This window comes from Equus asinus, chromosome 7 (assembly GCF_041296235.1).
Source record: "Equus asinus isolate D_3611 breed Donkey chromosome 7, EquAss-T2T_v2, whole genome shotgun sequence".
Classification (NCBI taxonomy): domain Eukaryota; kingdom Metazoa; phylum Chordata; class Mammalia; order Perissodactyla; family Equidae; genus Equus; species Equus asinus.
In genome coordinates, this window is record NC_091796.1 from 107,646,912 (window position 1) to 107,652,911 (window position 6,000).

The window sequence follows — 6,000 nt, forward strand, 5'->3', positions numbered from 1 at the left end:
AGGTGTCAGCGGGGCTGTGCTCCTTCTGGCAGGTCTGGGAGAGAACCCATTTCTTCTTTCCCATCTTCTAGATGCCTTCTGCACCCCTGCTCATGGCCCCCTTTCCAGTCGTCACATCCAGCAACAGCAGGCCTCGAAACACCTCCCTCTGACCTCCACTCTGCCTCCCTCATCCCTTGTTAAGGACCCTGTGCTGACATCAGGCCCACCGGGGAATCCAGGCTCAGCCCCCTATGTTAAGGTCGGATGGTCAGCAATCTTAATTCCGTCTGCGACCTTAACTCCCCTATTCCTGGAACCTAGCGTAGTCATGGGTTCATGGCTTAGGACAAGGCTATTTTTAGGGGGACATTAGTCTGCCTATTGCATACCCCTTTACTACAGCCTTCTCTCTCTCTCCTCAACTCCACAGGATGACCTCTGGAACATTCGCCGTCTCCACACTCTCATTCATCCCTCCTCAACCGCTCCCCAGCCCAGTCTGAAAGGTCTGGGTCTTCTTCGTCCCGGGCCCCATAGCACAATCCCATAGGCCTCATCCTTAGGCACTCAGGCCAACTCAGCATTCTAGAACATCCCTCTCTTTCTAGAACAGTGCCGAGGTTTCTCAGGACTGCTTGGGCTTATCTGTTTGTCCCTGTGTCCATTACTTTCTGCTCATGGAGACAGATACACGCACGTGTCTGCATGTCACTAAGAGACACACAGCTTAGAGAACACAACAAGTTCCCAGGGATTTTGGCATTGTCCTAAACATGTACAACGATATTCCTCCACATGTTGCAAAGTAGGGTTTCTGGTGAGTGCTGAGTGTTTTTCATGGATGATCTCCTTTCCTCTTCACGACAGCCCTATGAGGTAGGCACTAATTTACAGATGCAGAAACTGAGGCTGGGCGATGAGACAAGATGACTCGAGGTCCCACAGCTAGAAGGTGCTGGAACCAGGACACAAATCCCTACAGGCAGCCTCTGGTGCTGCTACTCCTAGGTAGAATGCTGGTGAGGGGCTCATTGACCCCATGTATCCTTTTTTCCTGATCCAAAGGCTTTTGGGCTATGGATACTAAAGCTTGCTGTATCCAGAATCCGGAGCCAACAAGATGCTCAGGCAGCCTGAAGGACGTCCATGCAGGAGGAAGCTGGGCATACCTCGACTCCAGAGTTCCCCCAGCCACAGCACAGACAAGCAGGTGACCTCGAAAGCCGGAGAGCCTCAAGAGTCCCCCGTCTGGGCTGGGCTACACACAAGCATCGGCAGTGTTGATGAGGCCCTTGGGGGGGGGGGGGTAGGGGAGTGGACGCACAACAAAAGCCCACCAGCTGGGCTGGGGCAACAAGAGAAGCCACCGTCCTTGACTGTCCCTGTCACAGCATGAGACCTGGTTCCCGCAAACACATAAACTCTGGGCTTAGGACACTCTGGGGGACAATGCCGACACAGGGCCCAGCAGGTGTGTCCGCCAGGCTAAAGAGAAGCCAGCTCACGGGGAATCCCCTGAGTGGTCTCATTTTCCCCAGGAAGGAAGGGGCTTAACTTTCAGTTTTGCTCGCTGACAGTAATTCTAGAGTTTCTCTGAAACCACGTGGGTGATCTGTTATTTGGCTTCTGCACAAACACAGCTGTGGCAACCCGAGACAACACACACCCGTGTCCTCGCAGGGTTTGCAGCCTCTTAAAAAACTGTTCAGGGTCCTGGACACGCTGGACAGCTGCCCTCTGAGTGAACTGACCTCCTCTAGTTAAGAGCTGGGAGGTGGGTTACGAAGGCCCCTTTGTGACTCAAGCCCACCCTCAGACTCCCTGGGAGGAAAGGCAGGCTTCTTCCTGTGGCCTCTTTCACTTCCCTGCTGCTGGGCACCACCCCTTGCGGGGGGCAGGGGGTCTCTGGAGAGCCAGAGCCAAGCCACCTGCCTAGAGCATCAGAACTTCAACACGAGTGAACCCAACTAGTAGTCACTGCAAAAAATCCAGCTTGGCACTGACCACATGACTCCAGGGACTCCTACCCGAGCCCTCCCAGTTCTCTCCCTCAGCCCCTCATCCTGGAGGCTGCTAAGTCCTTTCCAATGAGGTTCACCAGATCAGATCAAAGTAATCCCTCTTTTTCCCACATCAGGTGGGTGGAACATAGAACACTCCTGACGTCCATCCAGTGGTTCCCATGCATGGGAAAATAGCCCCTGCCACACTAGGGGAGAGGGCCAAGGGCCAATGTGGCAAAATCCATCAACATTTTAAATGGACGTACCCTCGAACCCAGCAATTCCACTATGAAAACTTACCCTTCCAATATCCTGACAAAAGGATGCAGATTTGCTCCAAGAAAAGGAGGATTACAGTGTCTTTATAAAAGCTGGATCCACATGCACTCTGAAATGCACCCAGAGGAAGCAATCTAATAAGTTCTTTACAGCAGCCAGTACAGCTGGAACTCCTACGGACACTGACAGCAATGAGATTTATCTCTGAGAAACACAACTCAGTGGAAACAGCCGACAACAGTGAGAGTGGCTTCTAGAGGCCACCTTTGTTCCTTGGCTCATGACCCACCTTCATCACCTTCAAAGCCAGCAGCGTCACATCTCATGACCCTGCTCTGTCGTTACCTCTCTCCCTCTGACCACACCTGGGAAAGCTTCTCTGCTTTTAAGGACTCGTGATCCGATTGGGCCACCTGTAACCACGTCTGCACTGTCCCTCCCACCACGTCAGGGAACATATTCACAGGTTCCAGGGACTACGGAGGGAATATTTCTGGGGTGCCATTATTGCGCCGACCACCATAACACTCTCTGAGGATTGCTCGTGACAGTGCATAGAGAGAGTCCCCATTCCTTTTTAGAGTCACACGGTCCTCCATTTTGAGGTGGACGATGGTTGACTCCACCATTCCCTCCAGTTGGAAAATAAATGGAACTTTGTCTTGAGTCCACTTTAAGGTAAGCTCAGTGGAATCCCAAACACATACTTGATATTTACCAGTTACTGATTGTATAGTTGGAATAAATATTTTTAGCAAATCGTAAATTATTCCATACCCACAGGGTAAGGGTTTTTAGGATAGAAAAGGCCTAAGTAGAGGCCAATCAAAAACAAGACCACATGCCCAAGGGAATCCTAGAGATCAGGGCTGCCATCAAAGACTGGAATCGACATCAATCTAACTCTGGACAGAGCTAACCCCGCCAGCCAGCCCCCAACCCCGCCACTCCTACCTCTTGATACAAAATCCTTCCTCCTACAAGCATATCAAAATCTGACCACTTTTCTCCATCCCACTGCCAGCCCCATCCAAGCGCCTTAACCACAGAGCTGGACCATGACAAGGGTACCCCAAGGGCATCACCGGGCTCACTCTTGCTCCCTTCCTGGAGCAGACTGTTGTGTTCCAAGGCAAATCTGTGAGGTGTGGAGGCAGGGACCCCAGACTCAGGAGATGAGGAAGGGGAGATGAGATGGCCTCTTCCCATGGCAAAACACGCACAAATATCTCAAGCGAGATCCCCTTCCAGCAACATTGACTAGTGTGGGCCACTAGTTATTCTAATAGAGAAATAGATAAGTAAAACACAATATTGACAAGCTTGGTTATTTGGTCACCTAAATTAGAAGGAAATCAAATAAGGAAAGGATTTTAACAGAAAATTAGTAAAGATTCAACTCATGAGATTTTTAAATTAAGACTAAAAACAACTTTATGCAACTCAACAATGAGTGAAACACACACACACGCACCCAGGCACATTCACACACACACGGAGGATTTATTAAACCAAGTAAATGACAAAACGAGAAATGACAATCTGATGTCAAAAGAAGTAGAAAATCTAAACATCAGACTTATTACCAGGTAACTCAGTACCCAGTGTTCATGATGATGCTCCGGGATAATCAACAACAACAAGGTAAACTACATTTAGCAAGCTCCATTTTAAGTAGACCAAAGTTTCAGTAATTTAGAAGGATTTTCATCCAGCCTGGTGCTTTGATATTCCTGTCACCTGGGAAGAGCTCAGTTTCCGTTGGAAGGGCACTCCTCTGGCTCCTGTTCCTGGTTGTGATCAGTGAAGGGAAAGAAGAGAATAATACAAACACAGCAGGGAAAGGAGTGGGTGGGTGGAAAGGAAGCAGCACTCACAGAGGCACCTGAAGGACTGAGAAGGGAACACGATGAGATGAGGGGAGACTAGATTCAGAAAGGGGAGAAACAGAGTGGGGAGCGAGTAGCTGCCCACAGGAGGATCCTCCAGGCCCCAAGCACCAGAGAACACTGGGACATCCTCCCAGCTATTTGCCACTGCCCACAGCCCTTTGGCTCTGATGTAACCCTACTTACCTTTGACGAGTGTGGCCTCAGCTGCTCTCCCCTAGGGTTGATTGTCCTGGAGCCACACCTAGAGGCCGGAGCTGTTCTGGCTTGGCCAGGCCTGGAGTCCCCGGCAGGAATGGCACGCTCATCCCACACTCAACAGCCACACTTCACTGGACAGGTTCTAGAACACCTCACAGCTTCTTTACTCCCAGCCACAGAATGGGGCTGACAGGAGCACATGACCTGGGGTTGCTGCCAGAAGTACGGGAAGTGATCAAAGTGAACCACATTCTTTGAGCCTGGTAGATCACCCCATTAGCTCTAACAGGGTCACTCCGTGATCACAGCCGCGTGTCCCCACCTAGTGGCCATGGGTGGAAGTGTCTCTTGGTGTTTGGCACATTGCCCACCTGGTGGCACCTTTCCCCAGGTGAGGCCCAGAGAGTGCATCCGAGGTCTTCTTCTCAGAAAGGACGTGAGAGTCTGATCAACAGGGGAAATTTTCTGAGTGATGTTTCAATAAACATTTTGAAGGCTCAGAGTTCCTTCAAGAAAAATCCTTTCCAAAAAAAACGTAACACAGAGTGAGGCAGAGAGTGGAATGACAATGATTATTATAGCACCCAGGGTACCCCTTATTCACGCCAGGAATAGTTAAACTCCTTTGTGGTTGTCTGACATTCAACACCTAGGACAGTGATTCACATTGTGTGCTCCAATCTGCAGTAAGAAACGCATTTCAGGTGTGACCCAATACATGCTCACAAATATATATGAAATAACATTTACTCCTGCAATGTGTCCCCCCTTTTGGTATTTTCTATTCTCTGCTACTTAGGTTTACCAAATTTAGCGATGGAAATACAGGACTCCCAGTTAAATTTGAATTTCAGATAAGTAACGAAGACTTTTAGTATGTGTACATCCCATCTAATATTCGGGATATATTTATACTGAAAAGATTATTTGTTCTTTATCTGAAATTGTCTTTAACCGGGTATCCTGTATTGTAACTGGCAACCCTAATTCTATTCCATGTTTTTGAATGTTGGTCACAGTCTCCTAACCCAACGTTACAGCTGAGCAGTAAGGTGCAGGTCCCAGTTTGAAGACAGTCCCTTAGGTGACAGGACCATGAGCATCTCCTCCCAAAGCCAGAGCAGGAATTCAGATTCCAGTGGAGCAGTCGCCACCTCTCCCTCTGAGACCTGCCCGCCCTTCCACTGCAGACGTGTCGCTCACCCCCAACGGTCCGTGCATGCCGCTGCAGTAAAAAGGTCTGGGGGTTTTTGAAAGATGACTTTTGTGCACATAAACGACCAGTGGCAGGTACTTTGTTTTTTAAATAACTACCCGATTTATTAAAGTACTATATTTAAAAACCTAGTTTTTCCTTAAACTTGAAGTCCAACTTAAAAATCTTATTAAGCTGTTTATGGATCCAGTCAAGTTTAACAATCATTTAGAGGAGGGTTTGACTGATGTTCGGTCTCAGTTACAAACTAGTTTAAGTAAAAACTCTTAAATCTTTAAAATGATATATTTAATTGCTTCAAATACTTCAACTGAGTAACTAGCAAAAGAAACATTCCCTAGTAATATGATGGGTCTTCAGTAGTGGCACAGAAGAGATGCTTCCTCTTCGACCACTGGCTGACCATGAAGATGCACGTCGTGGAGAGAGA

General features: G+C 48.6%; 1 protein-coding gene across 12 annotated transcripts in view; it reads right to left on the reverse strand.

Annotated features, from left to right (window-relative positions):
* LOC106839623 (uncharacterized) overlaps positions 1–4,658 on the reverse strand; it is a 47,894-nt gene extending 43,236 nt beyond the window's left edge. For 7 of the 12 annotated variants that reach the window (XR_011504826.1, XR_011504825.1, XR_001400161.3 and 4 more), the window contains exon 1: positions 4,340–4,647. The gene's annotated coding sequence lies outside the window, so the exon portion shown is untranslated. Of the gene's footprint in view, positions 1–2,285; positions 2,622–4,339 lie in introns of those variants that run through there. The other 5 variants (XM_070514384.1, XM_070514382.1, XM_044774373.2 and 2 more) reach the window with 3 other exon arrangements.
* Between the last annotated feature and the right edge of the window lie 1,342 nt (positions 4,659–6,000).